The sequence below is a fragment of the Neovison vison genome, chromosome 12, assembly GCF_020171115.1.
Source record: "Neovison vison isolate M4711 chromosome 12, ASM_NN_V1, whole genome shotgun sequence".
Classification (NCBI taxonomy): Eukaryota; Metazoa; Chordata; class Mammalia; order Carnivora; family Mustelidae; genus Neogale; species Neogale vison.
The window spans coordinates 42,719,751-42,740,045 of NC_058102.1; the positions used below are offsets into that span (position 1 = coordinate 42,719,751).

At 38.5% G+C, this 20,295-nt stretch overlaps 1 pseudogene; it reads left to right on the forward strand.

The window, feature by feature from the left end:
* Positions 1-19,102: 19,102 nt before the first annotated feature.
* LOC122890884 lies at positions 19,103-19,369 on the forward strand (annotated as a pseudogene).
* The last annotated feature ends 926 nt before the right edge of the window (positions 19,370-20,295 follow it).

A 20,295-nucleotide genomic window follows, 5' to 3' on the forward strand; every position in this document is an offset into this window, starting at 1 on the left:
CATTCTCAAAATGCAAAACACAGAACTGATTGATGGTTTTCCTAGAGTCAGCCAGTGAGCTAAAACAAAGCCATCAATCTCAGAACTCTATAGTCGAACTTTGGCACTAGTCTGATTTTTCATGGTTCACCCTCAGGTTTGGTGTAAGTACCTCATATGCAGCTTTGAAGGTTCTCATGTTCTGTTTCTTTGCTTCCTATGCTTGAGGAGTTCTCAGTTATTTCGGATTCGATTTCTCAAGGTAGCTCTCACACACTCTGCGATTTCTCCTCTTTGCTGTTCTCCAGGAACATCGCTCAGTGCATATTCCTCCACTTCTTTTAGGACTCTTTTGGATTCATAACTTGCTGAAAAGGATCGATTACAAAGAAGAATGGAGAGCAGTATTTCTTGCAGAGGATTCTTAGGCAGAATGGTTGGTTTGGCAGGAGACGGAAGACAAAGGACTGTAATAAAATTAAGTATAAAAAGTCCTGAATAAGTGTTTTACCTTCTATTAGAATATAAAATTTGAAGTGAAAAGTGGTGGTAGATGAGGCTGCACCTACGATAATAACAGAACACTGGTAAGACACTTCTATTTTTATTTATTTATTTATTTGTAAGGCACTTTTTTTTTTTTTTAAAGATTTTATTTATTTATTTGACAGAGAGAGATCACAAGTAGGCAGAGAGAGGCAGAGAGGAAGGGAAGCAGGCTCCCTGCCCAGCAGAGAGCCTGATGTGGGGCTCGATCACAGGATCCCGGGATCATGACCCTAGCTGAAGGCAGAGGCTTAACCCACTGAGCCACCCAGGTGCCCCTATAAGACACTTTTATATGCTAGGCACAAAGTGTTTTGTGTGGCCCATCCTGTTAATTTTTTCTTGTTTTACTTTTGTTGTTGTGGTTGAGATACTGTTGACATATAACATTGTATTAGTTTTAGATGTATAACATAATGGTTTAATACATGTATTTATGGCAAAATGATTAGCACAGTAAGTTAACATCTATCACTGCACATAGTTATACTTTTTTTTTCTTGTAAGGAGAATTTTTAGTAATTTCCAAATATAGGATATGGTATTGTTAGCCAGAATCACCATGCTCCACAGTCCATTCCAAAGACATTGTATCTTTGACCACTCTCATCCCATTTAATTTTTGTAAGCTTTACAGTAGGTATTATTTTTATGCATACTTTGCAGACTAGACATGGCATAGAGAGAATAAGTAACTTGTTCAAGGTCACATAACAACTAAGTGGCAGGACTAGGACACAAACTCAAATCTCTTTGACTCTGAGACCAATGATTTAACCATTACCCTATATTGAGGTAATTCTGGTCTAGGTGTAGCTCTGTATAGCTATCCCTTCTAAAGGAAACAATGCTGTAATTGATATCCATCACAGAACTGAAACTTAGAATATCTTTGTATCACTAAGCCCCAGGAAAGTTGCAATGCACACCAGAGCTTTCCTTTTGGGACCCTTTTGGAGAGCTGATGCAGGGGTCACAGCAGAGACATCAGGACATTGATGGTCAGCGCAGCTCAACACCAAGTTAGAACAGCAAACCTGAATAGTGAGTTTTAGAAATAAAACTGTGGATCAGGGGCTAAAATTCCATTGTAGATCAAGATAGGGGTAAGGTGAATAAAAAAGTTTAATTCAGACTGAATATTGCAAAGTCAGAATTCTGACTGATTTGTTATTTAGTCTACTTCTGTTGGGTCAGGATTGGCACCTTAAATGAAAGGACCAGGAAAAGGGGGGAAGAAGGAAGAAAGGAGAGGAGGAGAGAAGAAAAGGTTATAAATGAAGAGAGGAAAGAAGGGAGAAAGCTATATATGATGTATTCTCATTATAAAAAAATTTAGAGCCATTTAGGGAAATTTATTTTTTTAAAGATTTTATTTATTTGAGAAAGAGAGAATAAGCAGCTGGGAGGGGCAGAAGGAGAGAAAGAGAGAGAAAGCAAGAGAGCAGCAGACTTCCCACTGAGCAGGGAGCCAGATGCAGGGCTCAATCCCAAGACGTGGAAATCATGACCTAAACTGAAGGCAGACGCTTAACTGTCTGAGCCACCCAGGTGCCCCAAAGGGAAATTTAAAAAAAGAAATAAAGAAAAAGAAAATTTATCATAGCTTTCACCTTCTAAAGAAAACCACAGTTAACACTTTGGTATGTTTCCTTCCAGTCTTTTTCTCCTCTAGGTAAAAGAGTCATATACTTTTATATGGATGTGCCCAACTATATATACAGTTAAGTGTCCAGCTTATTTCTTTTAATAGAACATAAACATATTCTATATTACCATAATTCTTGATAAACATTATTTTAATTTTTATGTGATATTTTATCACTTAATTGTAGTTACTTATTTTTCCCATTATTATACTTTAGAAGATTAGGATTTAAAAGTTTTTAGCTGTCATTCTCTGCTGTTTATTGCTTTTCCTCTCCAATTTAGGACTTTTTTCTCATAGAGACCTTCAAGGTGGAATCTGTGGGTTAAAGGTTAAATACCAGTTTAACCCTTGCCAAATTGTTTTCACTTCCTGTAACAGTGTTTCAGGTTACCCTTTCCACTATGTTATCATCAGCATTGAGTACTCTCATTAAAAAAAAGGACAAAAATTAGGCAGGAAATGGCAAGGTATCATTGGAAAAAATTGCATGTTTTTGATTCCCAGTAAACTGGATATTTTCCCATAAGATGATTAGTCATTTGCATATCCTCTTTTTGTGGTTTCTATACACGTTGCTTGCTCATTCATTTTTTTAGATCTTTTTCTCTTTCTTATTGAGAAATACATGTTGTACATACAGAAGAGGGTATAAAACATACACACAGTCTAGAGAATAATTATATAGTAAGCTCCTACGTAACTACAGCCTGAGTTTAGAAATAGCTTGTAAAACGTTTTCTCTACCCCGAAGATACATGTGCCCCTCCTTGAAAACCACCTTCTTCTCTGTTGTGTCCTACTTACAACCCCAGCACTCTACCCAAGCCCTAGTAAACACAATCCTTATTCTGACTAATCATTCCCTTGCTTTCTTAATGTTATTATTACCCTTATAGGCATTTATAAACAATTGCGTTTAGTTGCATCTATTTTTGAACTTTATATGGCTAGAATCCTACTCTGAACTCTTGGGACCACCTACTTCTTCAACATTTCATGTGTAAGATTGATTCATGTTGCCGTGTGGAGCTGTAGTGTATCACTGTTATTATTTCCATTTGTTATAGCAACTTAAAAAATGAAAGCAAGTTTTTTCTATCATATTTGAGGCAAATTTTTTAAAATTCCTTATAATTTTGGTTATATTTCAACATACAGACATTTTAGACAGGTTTGCACAGTAAAATCCGTTGATCTTTTCCTTTATGAATTCTTTCATTCTTTGAAACCTAGAAGCTCCTACCCCTACAAGGTCTTGATAAATATTTGCTCTTAATTTAGCTCTTTCATGCTTTGATTTCTTTTTTTTTTTTTTAAACAACAACAACAACAACAACAAATTTAATGCTCTAATCAACATGTATTTATTTGGTTTATGATCTGATCTGACATCTAGATTGATTTTCCCTCCGAATGGATAGCTTCTTACTGAGTAATCCTTTCCCAGCATAGATTTGTGTGATTTTTTTTGTTTAGCACAGATGAGGCAGTGCTAGATTTGTAGATGAAAGGTAAAAAAGCAAGCATGTCCAGGTGTGGTGCTGGGGAGTCATTTACTGTCTAAGGGAGTTAAAAGAGTGCTTCTTAGAAAAGGTGAAGATTAGGTTTTGTTTTACATGGCCAATGGGAGCCTACTGGGGAAATAGTGGTGGGGCCGGAGGGGGAGGGGGTGCTGGAGCAATGGTGGGTGAACATTTCGGCAGAGGAACCGGCAGTGCAAAGTAGTTTATGGTTATAAACTTGAACAGCTCTGAAATCAGACAAATCCTGCTCTTCAACTTACAAGATCTGAGGTCTCCAGCAAACTTACTTAACATTTCTGTGCCTTAGTTTACTCATCTATAAAATGGAGATAAATAGGTACAATATCATAGGATTATCATAAGCAATTATAAGATAATACATGTAGTTAGCATGGCACTCGATATATCCTAAGCACTCAATAAATATTTGCTGCTAATATTATTTACATACTAGATATCACTCTATCCCTACTGCTTACCACTAGGGGTGGAGGTATGTCAGACAATCTATATGTATTTTTTGAGTGAATGAATAAGGAACAGAAATTTGACACAGTGTGATATACTCAGGAATACAGAAGTAGTTTAATGTTGTTTGAATAAAATTTGTGAAGAAGTAGGTGAAGTGGAGAACAAATCATGTAGGAAGGGCATAGAACATCGTTCCAGGGAGCTTGATCTTTATTCTGTAGGCAGTAGGGAGACACTGGATGGTTGTAAACAGAGGAATAGTGGGGGTATAATTGTAAGAAAACAATTACCTTAGGGACATTGGAGGCCAGTTGGGGCTTTTAAAATCTCTAAACCCATATCCTCTGCCTCCTACAAAGGGAAGAAGAGATTTTAATTTTGTCTTTGCCTGAGAGTATTCAAAGAGGGAGACAGTGTCTCTAGATAAACTGCTTCAGGCTTCAGTAGATCTTATTATGTAAGGTCTTTTTTTTTTTTTTTCCCCAATTTATTTATTTTCAGAAAAACAGTATTCATTATTTTTTCACCACACCCAGTGCTCCATGCAAGCTGTGCCCTCTATAATACCCACCACCTGGTACCCCAACCTCCCCCCCCCCCGCCACTTCAAACCCCTCAGACTGTTTTTCAGAGTCCATAGTCTCTCATGGTTCACCTCCCCTTCCAATTTACCCAAATTCCCTATGTAAGGTCTTAATTAGGATCTTCTTTAATTGTAAGTCTATTCCCTATGTGGTTCTGCTAGTCACCCCCTAATATCTGTATTCTCTTCTTTGGTAACTGAACCCACAGTGTTTTGCTGGACATTTGGCTGTCTGGCATTAAGATTTCATTTCCCAGCTCCCCTTTTGGCCTGCTGTGACCATGTGACTGGCCAGTGGAATGTTAACAGAAGTATTATGTGCAGTTTTCAAGGTCTTTTTTTAAAGGGAAGGGACATGCCTTTTTTTCCTGCTGGTTGACTGCGACATAATGTCTGGAAGTTAAGCAGCCATTTTGAACAATGAAGTGGAGGCCATGCATTACAGATGGTAAAGCTGCTTGCTAGCCATGGCCTGTCTTCCCCCAAACTCTATTTACATGAGAAATGCACTTCTCTCGATGTTACTTTGTCATTTATGTCATCTGCAGCTGCACCTGATTTTAATAAATACCCATTTACAGATACTTACTCTTAATCATTAGACCACAAATGCACCATTCCCCTCTCTCTGCATAAAAAAATCCTTCTCAAATAATAGGCAAGGCTTGCGAGATTTCTCCTCTGTCTTCCTGTTAAGTTCTACAAAGCCACTTTTTGCTCTTTTTCACTTAGATCACTTTTTTTCTGATTTGCAGTGTTTTTTTTGGGGGGGAGGGGGGGGTTCCTGAAATATTTTGATGTTCTTCCCTTAGGTATTCACCAAAATGGGATTAATTCTGTGTCAGATGAAGGATTGCTTGCTACTGTCTTTAGTGAGGAAGAATTTTATTTCTAAATTCCAGAATGGTTTCAGTTATTGGCATGTTTCAGTTATTTCCCAAATGAACATCATAGTTGCTGAGAAAATAAAGTTGTACTTTCCTATGGCTAATTTGTTCATTTCTCACTTGCATGTATTCAAAGTCAGTAATAAGTTATATCCTGGTCTGGAGAGTTACCCAGAACTTGGTTCCTTATTGCGTACACAGGAGACAAAGTATAATAATAATACTGTGGGTAGGACCAAGGAGAAAGCTGCCAAGGCTGGGCAAGAAACGCTGATGGCTTGGCTTAATAGCTCTGATATCTAACTCAGTAAAGTAATTTTTTAAAAATGTGTGTAAATTGATATCTTATTGTTCTGATCAACAGATAATTTTCATTTCAGTAAGAATTGCAATTCAAAAATGAGTTTGGGTGATAAATAGCAAATAGCAAATGACTGCAGCTCAGAGAAGTAACCATTTACCTATTCATTGCTTCTCCAGGAATGGAACAAGAATCACAGGTTCTATTAAGATCAATTATTTGAAATATAATTCAGCCATTAAAAATGAGGAAATCCTGGGGCGCCTGGGTGGCTCAGTGGGTTAAGACTCTGCCTTTGGCCCCGGTCATGGTCTCACGCTCCTGGAATCGAGCCCCCTATCGGGCTCTCTGCTCAGCAGGGAGCCTGTTTCCCCACCTCTGCCTGCCTCTCTGCCTACTTGTGATCTCTCTCTTTTTGTCAAATAAATAAATAAAATCTTTTTAAAAAAAAACGAGGAAATCCCACCATTTGCAACAACATGGGTGAACCTTGAGGGCATCATGGTAAGTGAAATAATTCAGACAAAGAAGGGCAAGTACTGGCTGATCTTACTTAAATGTGGAACCTAAAAACACAAATGAAAAACCAAACTCATAGAAAAGGAGATAAGATTTATGGTTATCAGAGCTTGGGGGGTGGAGGGAAGGGGAATTGAAGGAAGGCCAAAAAGTATAAGCTGCCAGCTATAAGATAAGTCCTAAGGCTATAATGTATGACATAATGACTATAGTTTACACTGATGTGTGATAGATAGGAAAGCTGTTAAGATAGCGGATCCTAAGTGTTCTTCTAACAAGGAAAAAAATGCTTTTTATTGTATCTGTATGAGATGATGGGTGTTAACTTATTGTGGTAATCAGTTCACAATATATGTAAGTTAAACATTATGTGGTATAAACTTATATAGCAATACATGTCAATTATATCTCCATAAAATTGGGGGGGAAGACCACCACCACCACCACCACCAACAACAACAAAATGGATTTTGTTTAATTGAGTGAGTGGGCATGTTCTTTTCTTGCTGATTTCTTTTTCTAGATTGGATTATTTATTTGATTTTTGTGCCCATTGAACAGGATTTTTTTTTTAAGCATCAGATTTGATGCTGGTTCACCTCAGTAGGTAAGTAGAAAGATAATTGAAGAGTCAGAGAGGTGTAGACTTTGGAATAAAACAGACCTGATTCAAAACCCACTTCTACAACTTACAGAGCTCTTGACCTTGAGAAATCTGTTTGAGATCTCTGAGTCTTCATTTCATCATCTATAAAATGGGAAAAGTGGCATTGTCTCTCCAGTGTTGTTTTACCAATTTGTCTTACTTCAGGGTTACTGAAGGATATGGGAAACCCACAAAGCAACTGGCCATATAGTACTTACTAGTCATACTGTACCTGGACTATAGTAAACACTTTCCAAGTACTTGTTGAATAAAGTAATGGAAAATACATGTACACATCTGTTTACTTTCCCTTGGGCTTCAGTTCCCACAAAACAAATGCACCTGGTGGGGAGGGGGTGCTTAATGGGCATGTTGTTAAAGGGAGAGTAGGGAAATAGAGTGAGGGGTTAGGTGTGAGGCAGAATGTGTGTGTGTGTGTGTGTGTGTGTCTGTCTGTCTGTCTGTCTGTAAAAATTCCAAGCTCAGCATAGACTTCCAGTTTGCTTTGGTACTTCACTCACGTAAGGAAGTGTAAACAGAGTGCTTTGTCTAGTTTACTTTTAAAAGCTATCCACCTATTTCAGGTATGACGTGGTTTATAATTTTGACATTGGCTCTCCCCCACTGAGAGAGATAAATGCTCTCAGGTGCAATATAAGCGTATTTATTATTTTTGCTCATGATTCTGAGCCAGGGCAAGCAAACCAGAGGAATTAAATGGGGCTAACAGATTGTATATAAAATGGCCTTCTTCATAGATATAAAAGGAAGGGAGTTCCCTCTGTCCCAAATCGGTGGGTTGATGTTCCCTCTGTTTTTTATTCTCACAGAGAATTTGTGTGATTTGTTTCAGAAGGTTACTTTTCATAAATCCTGTGTTAGGGTAATTCCCTTGATTACACATCTGCAAAATTCAGTGTCTGCAAACCATAAGCTCTAGGTATTCATGATGTTTAAAGCATACAAATTTCACTTAGATACACATTGATTGAAATTCACAGCATTGCTTCAGTTCCATACCTATAAGTTTTATTAGGAAACTTTCATTATATGTATAACCTTTCTCCTTTCCTCTGTTTTCTATTCTGTGCTCTGCTTAACAGGATGGAATGATATAATGTATAAGAAATAAAACTTTACTTAAAAGCAAAGTGCTATGCACATTTCAGAATAATGATTTACTGATTTACTTAGCTACTTATATTACAACCTACAACTCAGTTCCAAATGCAAAAGGCACTTGGCAAAAAGAATTTTAGGACTAACCCTCATTTTTTCCCTACTTTTAAAATTTTATCTTGGGATGCCTGGGTGCCTCAGTTGGTTAAGCGACCAGGTCTTGGTTTCAGCTCAGGTCATGATCTCAGGGTCCCGGGATTAAGTCCTCACTCTGATGCCTTGCTCAGCATGGAGTCAGCTTATGGATTCTCTCCCTCCTCTGCTCCTCCCCTTGCTGGTGCTTGCTCGCTCTCTCTGTGTCACAAATAAATAAATCTTTTTTTAAATTTATTTTTTATTATTGTGCTCAATTAGCCAACATATAGTACATCACTAGTTTTTGATGTAGTGTTCAATGATTCATTAGATATAAATAAATCTTTATAAAAAAGAATGAAGGGAGGCACAGAGAGAAACAGACTTGCCACTGAGTAGGGAGCCCGATGCAGGACTCGATCCCAGGACCCTGAGATCATGACCTGAGCTGAAGGCAGATGCTTAACTGACTGAGCCACCTAGTTCCCCTAAATAAATCTTTTTAAAAAAATTTTATCTTAACAGTCAAGCTTACAGAGGGCCAGTTTTTGGTCTTTTTGACACGTGGTTCCTTGGGGTTCTCACTGTACCAGATTGAACTATATCAACTCCAGTTTTATAGAATTTCTAGTTTCACTGCATATGTAGCCTGCATTAGAATTCAAAGTTCTGAAGTGTGAGATTACCATTCTACCTTAGCTGTGGATAATGTTGTTGAAGAAAGGAAATAATTCAACATTTGCTCTATTTTCATGGCTTTCCTTGAGTCATTTGATATAGTTCATTTGTTCTTTTATTCACTGAAAAATATTTAATAGGTCTATGTACTCTGCTGTGAACTCTCATGGCTCAAGGAAAGGTGATTTTTTTCCTTGATTTTAATTATTTCTCATACTAAAATGTAAAGTATTGACCATGGAACAGATGAAATGTTAAACTTTTAATGAATCTCATGGAGCAGGGCCCCTAGATGATGTTATGATTTAAACATTGAATTGTTAAATTAAGATGATACTCAGCCATTCACTCAAAAGGACTAATTATGATACAAACATATGTGTCTTGCAAGTTAGTCAGGACGCTCCAAATATAGCTCCAGGTTGAGAACTCTTCTGAGAACATGAATCTAGACTCAGGATTTGTGGGTCCAGTGGGTCAAGTGAGGATACCACCAGGAGCTGTAATAATAACTGAATTTATAATTCTTTTAAAACACCAGGTAGCCCTGCTTTGGGGATCCTTTAGAGTGGAGTGATGCAAAGGCAAAAGGTGTGTTCTTCCCACTCCTCTGGGGACCATTACTGTGGCACATGAGGGTGGCAGTCAGTGTGCTGGTGGCCACACCAGCAGGTGACTGCAGGCCCAGAGTGGCTGCCACACCCAGTGGGGAAAGGGACATGTGGGTCACCTCTCTTGATGGGGGTGGGTTGGGGACAGGGCTGGGGGAGACTTTCTGGGGTCAGACTGTTATAAATTATTGTAAATAGTTTCCTAATTTGCCTCTGCTTTCTGTCTCCTGATTTTGCTATCCATTGGGTATACCACTGTTAGTCTTCCTTCCTACAGCTCAACCCTTTTCATGTCACTCTGGGGGTGGTTCATTAAATGAATTAAACACAAACTCTTTATCCATATCCACAACCCACAAGAATAGGCTTCAGTCTGCCTTTCCAAGTGCACCCATAGTCACTTCCATTACTGACAACCTCTACTTCAGTCATATCCTGAATATGATCTTGGCTCTTCTCTCTTAGAGCTACTTATCATAATTTCATACATCCTTTTAAGATCCACTTCATGAGGTTCCTGGCTGGCTTAGTCAAGTGTGTGCCTTCAGCTCTGGTCATGATCCCAGGGTCCTGGGATCAAGTCCCACACGGGCTCCCTGCTCACTGGGGAGCCTGCTTCTCCCTCTGCTCTTTCCCCTGCTTGTGATCTCTCTGTCTCTCTGTTGAATATGTAAATAAAATCTTAAAAAAAAAAAAAAAGATCCACTTCAAATACATCTCATTCATGAAAACTTTTCCAACCCACCACCCCAATTGGGATTAGAGAGTTAGAGCCTTCTAACTCTCTAACTAGTATACTAGAGATGTCTTAATATTATGGAGCCTGTGTCCCTACTCATATTCTTAACATTGTGTGCAAGCCTTTGTTCATATGTCATATACCTTTGATATTCCTGGCATTATGGTAGACATTTTATTTACATTATTTTATTTAAATGTCAGGACTTCAACTTCACATCAACTGTATGAACTGCATAGTATCTCCATTTTATGATTAAGGAAACCAAGTTTGAATAACTCACTCAAGGATAAGTGCAAGTTCAAATCCAGATCTATTTTATACCAACACATGTGCTTTTCTATTAGGCTGTGCTGCCTTTTTGTGATCAAGGGCTCCTTTTTACTCATGTATATGCCTCCTATAATTTCTAAAACAGTGGAAGTGATTTGTATGTACTGGAGGTGGGAGGATGTAAGGTGGGAGTGGATGGTAGTTATCTTGTACCATATAAGGCCCAAGATTGAAGCTGAGATAGAGGAGCACTGAACCAAGAAATGGAGATAAGGTTTTGATGACATTACTTGAGTGTCTGCATCAACCCTGCTCTGTTTTTGAACTATTCAGGTACCTGAGCTGGTATAGTCCAGTATGATTTCAATTTTCTGTTTACTAATTGGAAGTTACTAAAATGATAGAACAAGAGAATGTTCTAAGTCTGGTTTCAGCAAAGTATTTGAAATAGGCTCATCAACAAGAAGATGAATTGCAGTTTGTTTAATATACACCCAAATTATCTGTGTGGAAGTATGTCAGTCTGGAAAATTTCTCTATTGATATTTCACAAGTTTTCTAAGTAGAAGAAAATGTAAATGAACAAATATGAACTCTTACAGATCTTGAAGGTAAGGCTTAGACATTGGATACCCAGACTCCAGACAGGCGGGAAGCACTGCATTGAACATGATCAAGGATCATGCAAAGGAAAAAAACCCGAGTGGTGTCAAGGTCAGTGTTGGAGATCAGAGGAAAGGTGACAGAGTCTATCTGAGACCAGAGAGGCAAGGGTATGGGCAGGCAGCCAAGGCCAAAAATACCTGGAGGCAACACTGACATTAAACCCAGTCCCATGTAGGTTCAAATCTGATCTTTGTCAATGAGTAACTGTGTGACTCTAAAAAAAAGATTGCTTTAGTTTCAGAGCCTCTGTTTCTCCACTATAAAAATGGAAGTAATGATACCTATACCAAATGGGCTATTTTGAAGAATAGGTGGGGTAACCTATGTTATTATGAAACAAAGGTACATAGTAGGTGTTTAATACTTATGATTTATTTTAAAACATATGATTTACCAGGAGTTGACTAATAATTTATTGGAAACAGGGAGAGAAGGCCAAGGACCTCTGAGGCAGGGAAGAAGAAGCAGTTATGAGGACAAATAATTAATTCTTCAGAACATGTTTTCTCATCCAGGAAAAATTTGTCCCTTACAGCATGTTAAATGCTCCGCTTAACACCCCATAAGAAGAAACAAACTAAGATGATACAATCAAACTTAACAGCAATAAATGTGAAGCTTGATATTTAAAAAAATCACTTAGGCGTACCTGGGTGGCTTGGTCGATTAAGCATCTGATTCTTGATTTAGTCTCAGGTCATGATCTCGGGGTCTTAGTATCAAGCCCTGCACTGGGCTTCTCACTCAGCACAGTGTCTGCTTAAGATTCTCTCTCCCTCTGCCCCTGGGTGCATGCTCTCTCCCTCTCTGGCAAATAAATCTTATAAAGAAAATATGACCAACAAAAATTTAGCTGAACGTGATTTGAACAACAACACCTTGGTTGACATAATGATGTGTTCCTAGTTACAGACTTTTGGAACATTGGTAATTTTGGTGCCTAATTTTCAACCAATTAATCTGTCTTGACTTTTATAGTAGGAAGTTGGAACAGTCTTAATGTTAGTATTTGAATTCTTCATAGCTCTCTAGTACTTATTTTTTTCATATTCTAAAAAATGCAAAATCATATAGAAAAGTTAGAAAATGTAGAGAAGCAAAAGAACAAAAACCCTCATGATTTCACTCATCCATAGGTAACCACTATTATTACCTTTGCTTATATCCATTAAGGTCTATTCCTATGCATTCCCTCTGTCAAAGGAAGGGGGCTGTGTTACAAAGGAATAAATCCTCAGAAGCTTTTAAGGAGAAGTATGAGAATCTGTCAGAGATATGTGTCATATAATTTGTTGTATGGAAAGTAGGCTAAATGTTATAATGTCTAATGTCTAATTTTCTCTATTTTAAGGTTCTAAGAAAGAAACACAATAAATGTCATTAAAATATTCACTGTGTATTGTTCACTTATATTATATTTGTAGGATTCAGCTAAAAAAAACTTCTGGAAATTCCAACTCTGATTTGTAAGCCATTCTGTTGTTTTCCAAAGTATTGGCTCCAATGCCTATATTTGATTTCTGTGCTTGAGTAAACCCACCCACATGCCAGACTGAACCCCAGTGCGTTTGACATTTTCCCTCTTGAACAGCATCCAGCATAATGTAGCTTACTGGAAAAAATCTACACAGGATGACTCAGCCTGTCATGCAAGCCTTTCTTTCTGTGGAATTCCTTTTTTTCTCAAAATGAAAATGGACCACATTATTTAAGGATAAACAAATCTGAAAGTGTTTCCAGTAACATCTTTTTATGCATAGGCCACTGAAGATTAACTAAAAATTCCTGGCTAAGATCTTGCTTCCTACCTAAATGTTTCAGTAAATACAGTTTTATTGAAATAGAATCAACTTCTTAAAATCCCCAACTGAAAATAGAAAAATGAAGCCCCATTTCCCAAGAGGAGGAACCATGCTTTCTTCTTCTTTATGATGTCCCTAAATTATGCATGCAGTGCTGGCCACATAGTATACATTTAAAGCTCTCTAAACCAAATTATGTAAGGTAGAATTACTGTTTATGAAAAATCATATAAGCTACATGGCCTAACAAGGTCTGGATTCTTCTTCTATTTTCCAGTAAATTTCAGGAAAACTTCCCAGATAAGCACATGTACTGTCGGTACTCATAAGTGTAAATCTATTATTTTTAAGGAGTTGTATTTTGGATATGGTTTTAGAATTATCAGTGGAGTTTTATGAGGTGATCATGTACATTTGAAAAGTTCTTTAAGTGGGAGGGTTTTGCAAAGAGGTAAGCACTTCTAAAAGCTATGTTAACTGCTGTCATAATATTGACAGAAAAAAGGGCAGGACTATAAAAGTTGAGATCAAAACAGAAAATGGGAATAGAAAAAGAAATACACTACAAAATATTTGATCAGTAAATAATAACAATAGTAGCTAAAGGTATTACATTTCCACTACTGTATGTGCTGGATACTAAGGTGAGATGGTTTATGTACACTGCCTTTTATAGCCATCCTACCATAAGGATTATCATCTCCATTTTTCAAGTGAATTAACTAAAGCTCAGAAGAGTGAAGGGTCCTATAACTGTCAGCCAAGCTGAGATTCATAGTTTGACAGCAAAGCCGACTTTCTTCTCACTATACCATGTTGTCTCAGATGTGGTGTAAATAAAACCAGGAAAAGACAAAGAATAAAATAAGTAAAAAATGTTAAATACAACTAAAATGTATTTCTTTTTTTATTTGAATGAACTTATTTGAATTTATCGAAGAGATTCATGACAGCAAGAAAAGGAATTGCATTGAGCAGGCAAAGTGGAGCCGGGGCTGAGGGGGATCTTCCTGCCGTGGTGAATGGCAAGATGCAAAGGCCAAACGCTTCAGTGTCCTCTTTGAATTCTCTCCCTCTAACTCCTATTTCTTTTTTTTTTTTTTTTTAAAGATTCTATTTATTTATTTGACAGATCACAAGTAGGCAGAGAGGCAGGCAGGAAGAGAGAGGAGGAAGCAGGCTCTCCACGGAGCAGAGAGCCTGATGCGGAGCTCGATTCCAGGACCCTGGGACCATGACCTGAGCCGAAGGCAGAGGCTTTAACCCACTGAGCCACCCAGGCGCCCCCTAACTCCTATTTCTGATCAACTGCTTTCTTCTTAAAAATCTCTGGGATATGTTGATTTTTGAGAGGGCCTTAACACTGCCCATACATCTGGTGACATTGTAAGAATAATAACATCATACCTTATCTGGCTGATGAATGAAAAAGGGCCCCTTTCTTTCTCCTGTGGGGCCACAGTACTTGGTTAGCAGACCAGTCTGGTCAGCAACCACTTGACCTTGGGAACATGCTTTACACAGGGCAGAAGCTGATGGCCATATACTGTGACTTGGGTCTTGTTCTTCCCCTGCCACCATTGTCTTGACGGTGGTTTACGTCACTAGCATTTCTTCCCTGCAGCATTTATCTTAACTCTTCTTATCTCCAACCTTGACCTTCTTCAGTGCTCTTCCTACACAGCAGCCAATTTGGTTTCTAAACACAATTTTTTTTTAAAGATTTTATTTATTTATTTGAGAGAGAAGGAGAGAGCTTGAGAGAGGGGAGGTTCAGAGAGAGAAGCAGACACCCTGCTGAGCAGGAAGCCCAACGTGGGACTCCAGGATCATGACCTGAGCTGAAGGCAGTTGCTTAACCAACTGAGCCACCGAGGCGCCCCTCTAAACACAACTCTGATCAGCCCCCCAATAATTTTACAGTACACCCCCATTGTCCTCAGCATGGAGTCCAGACTCTCTGATTTAGCAAACACACCACTCTTTACCTGACTCTGCTGGCTTTTCTCTTCTCCTCTCTTACTGTACCCCACTTGCCTTCTATTTACTTTTTTTTTTTTGAAGATTTTATTTATTTATTTGACAGAGATCACAAGTAGGCAGAGAGGCAAGCAGAGAGAGAGGAAGGGAAGCGAGCTCCCCACTGAGCAGAGAACCCGATGCAGGGCTCAATCCCAGGACCCTGGGATCATGACCCGAGCGGAAGGCAGAGGCTTTAACCCACTGAGCCACCCAGGTGCCCCCTTTTATTTACTTTTATCTTGGGTATCTTTGTGCTTTGAATACCCCTTTTAGTCCTAACATTGTGCCCTCTATCTGTTGATTTCTATTTGTTCTTTAGACCTCAGCTCAAGACATCTCCTCTAGGTTGCCTTTCTAACCCTAGAAGCTGAGTTCGGCATCCCTCTGTATTCACATAGTACCTTTACTCACTGTGAACTGTAGCATTTAAATCAATGTTATAGTTATCTGCCTCCGCATTTGCCTTTTCCACAAGGCAGTCTACTTCTCCAGGACAGGAGCAATATCTTATTTCCTGCTGTAGCCCAGGGACCTACCATAGTACTCGACTACACTGCCAGCTGGCAATATAACTTGCTTTGGGGCAGATGCAAAATAAATCCTTTAACTTTTCCCAAAAATGTAAAGGTAGGAATGGGGGAAAAGGAATGGAAAGGCAGCCACTTTCTGTCCATAAGATGTTAAGTGTCTCTGTGACAACTTATCTGAGAGGTTTTTGATCCGTGGACTTCCCCTTCTTTCTAATTCTGGGATGGAATTGGAATTCGGACTATTTTCTTACACCTGCTTCAGTGGTTTAAAGTGACTCTAAAGGAATGTATCAATTAAGCAAAGAGGAAACCACTAGAAATAGCTCCAACAGTGTTGTTCTTAAAAGGATCTGCCTACAGAAAATGAGTGAAATCTGAGCTGATCTTCTTAATGTCTCATATGGACATAAAATCAGAGAATGTGGCTAAGAGAAGGCCTGCAGGTGGGGTGTTGTTGATATTTAAGATACCAAATTTTGGAATTTTCAGAAAATCCTTTTAGTGGAAGAATTATTGCTCCTAACAAAGTACTGTATCCCTTTGGTGATTCATGTAGTTCTCCAAAGCCTGAAGATTTTTTGTTTGTTTGTTTGTTTTCCTTAGAAATTAGGACTCAAGTGCAAAGAGTGTCCATGAAATTACTATATATGAAATTATTAACTCTTAAATCCCTCATGATTCCTTCTTCATATCTGGATCCCCAGGATAATCCTCCTACTGTCATTATATTTAAAAACCCACCCTCTGTCCTTCTGAGGGGAGGTATCAATAGCCACAAAACTGAATGAAGGTAACTGACTCTCCTCCCCAGTCAGCAAAGACTAAACCAACAAAATGACATGTGGGATGATAGATGGTCATAAACTGCTATGGCTACCCAGGAGAGACAGCATTTTTTTCAGGTCTTCCTTTTTTTTCCTTTATATCTCATAGCTAGAATTTTTTTTTTTTTTTGGTCATATATGTTTTCTCCTTAGAACAAAGGTCAACAAACTTTTTATGTAGGGCCAAATAGCAAGTATTTTAGGATTTGCTAGCCATAACAGTCTCTATCGTAACTACTGACTCCACCATTGTATTGCAAAAGCAGCCGTAGACAATATGTCAGTGCCTGGTCATGGTGCATCCCCATACAGCTGTATTTATAGACATTGAAATTTGAACTTCATATAATTCTCTTGTGTTGTGAAATATTATTCTTCTTTGGATCCCCCCCCCCATCATTTAGAAGTGTAAAAAAGCCTTTGGGATATAATTTGTTGGCCCCTGGACTAGAATGTCAGCTGGGGAGTGATAGGGTTTGATTTGTGCTTTCAGCCTGTGATCTCAAACTGACGTGTGCATATGAATCATCTGGGGGTTCTGCTAAAATGCAGATTCTGTCATGAGAGTCTTCATATCTGACTAGCTGCCAGGTGAAACTGCTACTGCAAGGTATGATTTATGGACCACACCTTGCGTTGGATCCTTCCATGAAAGAAAGCCTGGATTGGAGAGAGACAGGGTGGGGATAGAGGGAGAGGTAGAGGAGGTAGAGGGAGGTAGTAAAGATCAATTAGGGGACTCTTGGAGAGATGAACTCCAAAGGCTTTGGTTGCTGAGAAGACATGAGAGCTAACAGGGACAGAGAAGTTGGGGATGACTCCCAAGTTTTATTGGTCAGTGATGACTTTAGCAGAGATCCCAGAGATCTGTATGGATCAGGTACAAGACAGTGCTAAATATATTTTTATTGAACAAATAAGAAGGCAAAAAGAAGTTGGAAGGGGAAGGAATGGGAGAAGATAATGACCTCAGTCTGGGAGTGTTTGGGTTGATTCTGCAGAAACCAAGAGAAGGTAGCAAAGGCTGGTAATGTTTTGAAGGCAGAATGCTGTGTGACACCTTCTGGTCTGGGAATGGGTTGTTCTCCATCAGCTGAAGGCTGGAGCTAGACCCATAGCACTGCTAGCCAGAAGGAGCACAAACTGGTTCCCAAACCTCCTTTCCTTGATGAGCAAAAATTGACTGAGGGCATTTGCCACCTTGCAAGTGTTCTTATATATGTGTTTAATTTGTTTTTATTTTACGATAAGGACTTTAATGACAAAAAGCCATTAAGGAGTCAGAATTTACTGGCAAACCTTTTAAAACTTTGACCTAAGAATCAACTTAGTGTGAAAATTATACCATAAGGTCTGTTGTCTTGGGTTTTATCCTCCCTGATGTCTAATTTAGTTTGTTCTTCTACTGAAGACACTCACTTTCATGTATCAAAGGAACTGGTTCTTTATGCGATATCATTAGTGCTTTCTCAGATGAAACAGGTACTTTATTTTTTTTAAACCTACTTTTTACCCTTGCAAACTCTCATGAAAAAGGATTTACCTAAATTTCCTGAGGTTCTGCTTGTCATTGGTCATAAAACAGCAACAGCAAAAACCCAAACATATGTGATGTTTAATCAAAAACCTCCTGAGTCTCTCGCTGTCTCTGGTCTCTCCCCTTTAATCCAATTTATACAGTGTTGCCCATTTAATATTTCTGAAGCATATTTTCAATCTTATTACCTCCCTAGTCTACAGACGAAGTCTGGACTCATCAGTCAGCCTTCCATATGCACTACCATCTGATTTCCATATACATTTTCAAGAGAATTTCTTTCCTGTTACTCACTTTTACCCCACCACACCCAATGACCAGATCAAACTCATGCTTCCTCATGGGTCCCACCTTTTTTTGCCTTTGGGTTATTGAGTATGCTGTTCCTCCCAACCCCACTTTCACCTTTTATCTTGGAACCCTATGGTCCTTTGAGTCTAGCTTATGTTTACCCTCCTCCATAAAGCCTTTCTAATATCTAATTTGGATTTTTAAAAAAATTTCCAAGCTTTTTATTTGTGCATCAAGGAACAGCAAAGGGAATAGATCTCTAGAATGTAAACTCAAGGCAGGACTTAATCCATTGTATTCATTGCTGTGTCTCCATTACTGAAGCAAGTGCCTAGCACACAGCGGGTGCCAGAGAAATATTTCTTGAATGAATGAATGAGTAAATAAATGAAAGCATGTGTTTTACCTAAATTCAGTAATATCACATGAAATACCTGGCACAAAATAGGTACTTAATACTTTAGCTTCCTTTCCTTTTATTGTTCTTTTTAATAGATGCTATAAATTTCAAACATATATATTTCTATAGTGCCTAGAATTGAGCGGGAGAGGAAAGAGAAGTAAATCTGTTGAAGACCCACTGTCTGTCAGGTACTGCATAGAGTGCCTTATAGACATATCTCATTTTAATTCTCCATGAGAATTCTATACATTAGTTGTTATTCTTTCCATTTTATGGATGGAGAAGCTAAAGTTCAGAGATACATGTCCAAGGTCACAGATCAAACAAGTAGGCAGAGGAGTGGTAGATTACCCTGTGCCTGCCAAAATGGAGCCTGAGGTCATAAGCAGATACACCAACCCCGTGAACCTGGCTGTCTTCCCCCATCTGACCATGGTGCTGTTGGCCACTGACATGTTCTTTACAGCCTGGTTCTTCACTTATGAGGTTACCTCTACCAGGTACATTTGAGATATCCACAAAGAGCTGCTCATTTCCTTGGTGGCCTTGCTCTTCATGGGCTCTGGAGTCCTCTTCCTGCAGCTCTTCCTGCTGTTCCAACCAGGCAGCTTCACTGAATTCCTGCTTTTGTAAATTAAATTTCTTTTTTACTATTGCTGGAAATGTCCCACCTGCTGCTCACAATAAAAGCAGATGTGTGACCAACAAACAATCAAATAAATAAGTGGGCAGAGATGTATTTTTAAGCCAAGCCTGTCTGACTCCAAAATTCATACTGTAATAACCATTTGTATCAATGTGGGCTATTAGCTAGTAAATTACAAAGTAGGATGCAAAACCTTATTTACCTGACTTGAAAAATCCACAGTCTTGGCACTGTATTGTGATGACTCTCACTGTGCCATTACATAGCAAGTGCTTAATAAATGAATTTTAAATTAATTCATTAATTTTTAAATAATTAAATAAATTTTATATAAACTAATGAATTACTAATGGCAAAAAAAACTAATGAATTACAGAACTAATGGATTAAGAATAAGCTATTCTCAAGGAGGGCACGTATTGATGGAGCACTGGGTGTGGTGCAAAAACAATGAATACTGTTATGCTGAAAAGAAATTTAAAAAAAATTAATTAAAAAAAAAGAATAAGACATTCTCCTACTAAAGAATCATGAATTAGGAATGGTACTGGTTGGCAGAGAATCACCAATTTCCTTTTGCTCGAACAACAAGGTTAGCTGCAAAATGGAAAGAAGAAACCAATTGCTGCTATTGCGGGAGTCCAGAAGTTCTATAGCTATCACTGAAACCAGTGCCCTCAATTATAACACCTGCCATGCCATTTCAGAGTCTCTGGTCTATGACTGCAGGCCCAGAAAAGCAGCAGCTGAAACCTTGTTTTGAGCTGTCTTCTATAGCAGATGCCAGACTATGGTAATGCCAGCTCCAGTGGAAAATTTGAACTCAAATACCTCTCTGATCCACCACTTCAGACTATTCAAATCACAAAATGAACCAAATTGGGGTAGAGGAACTTTCAGATGAGAAACTCTG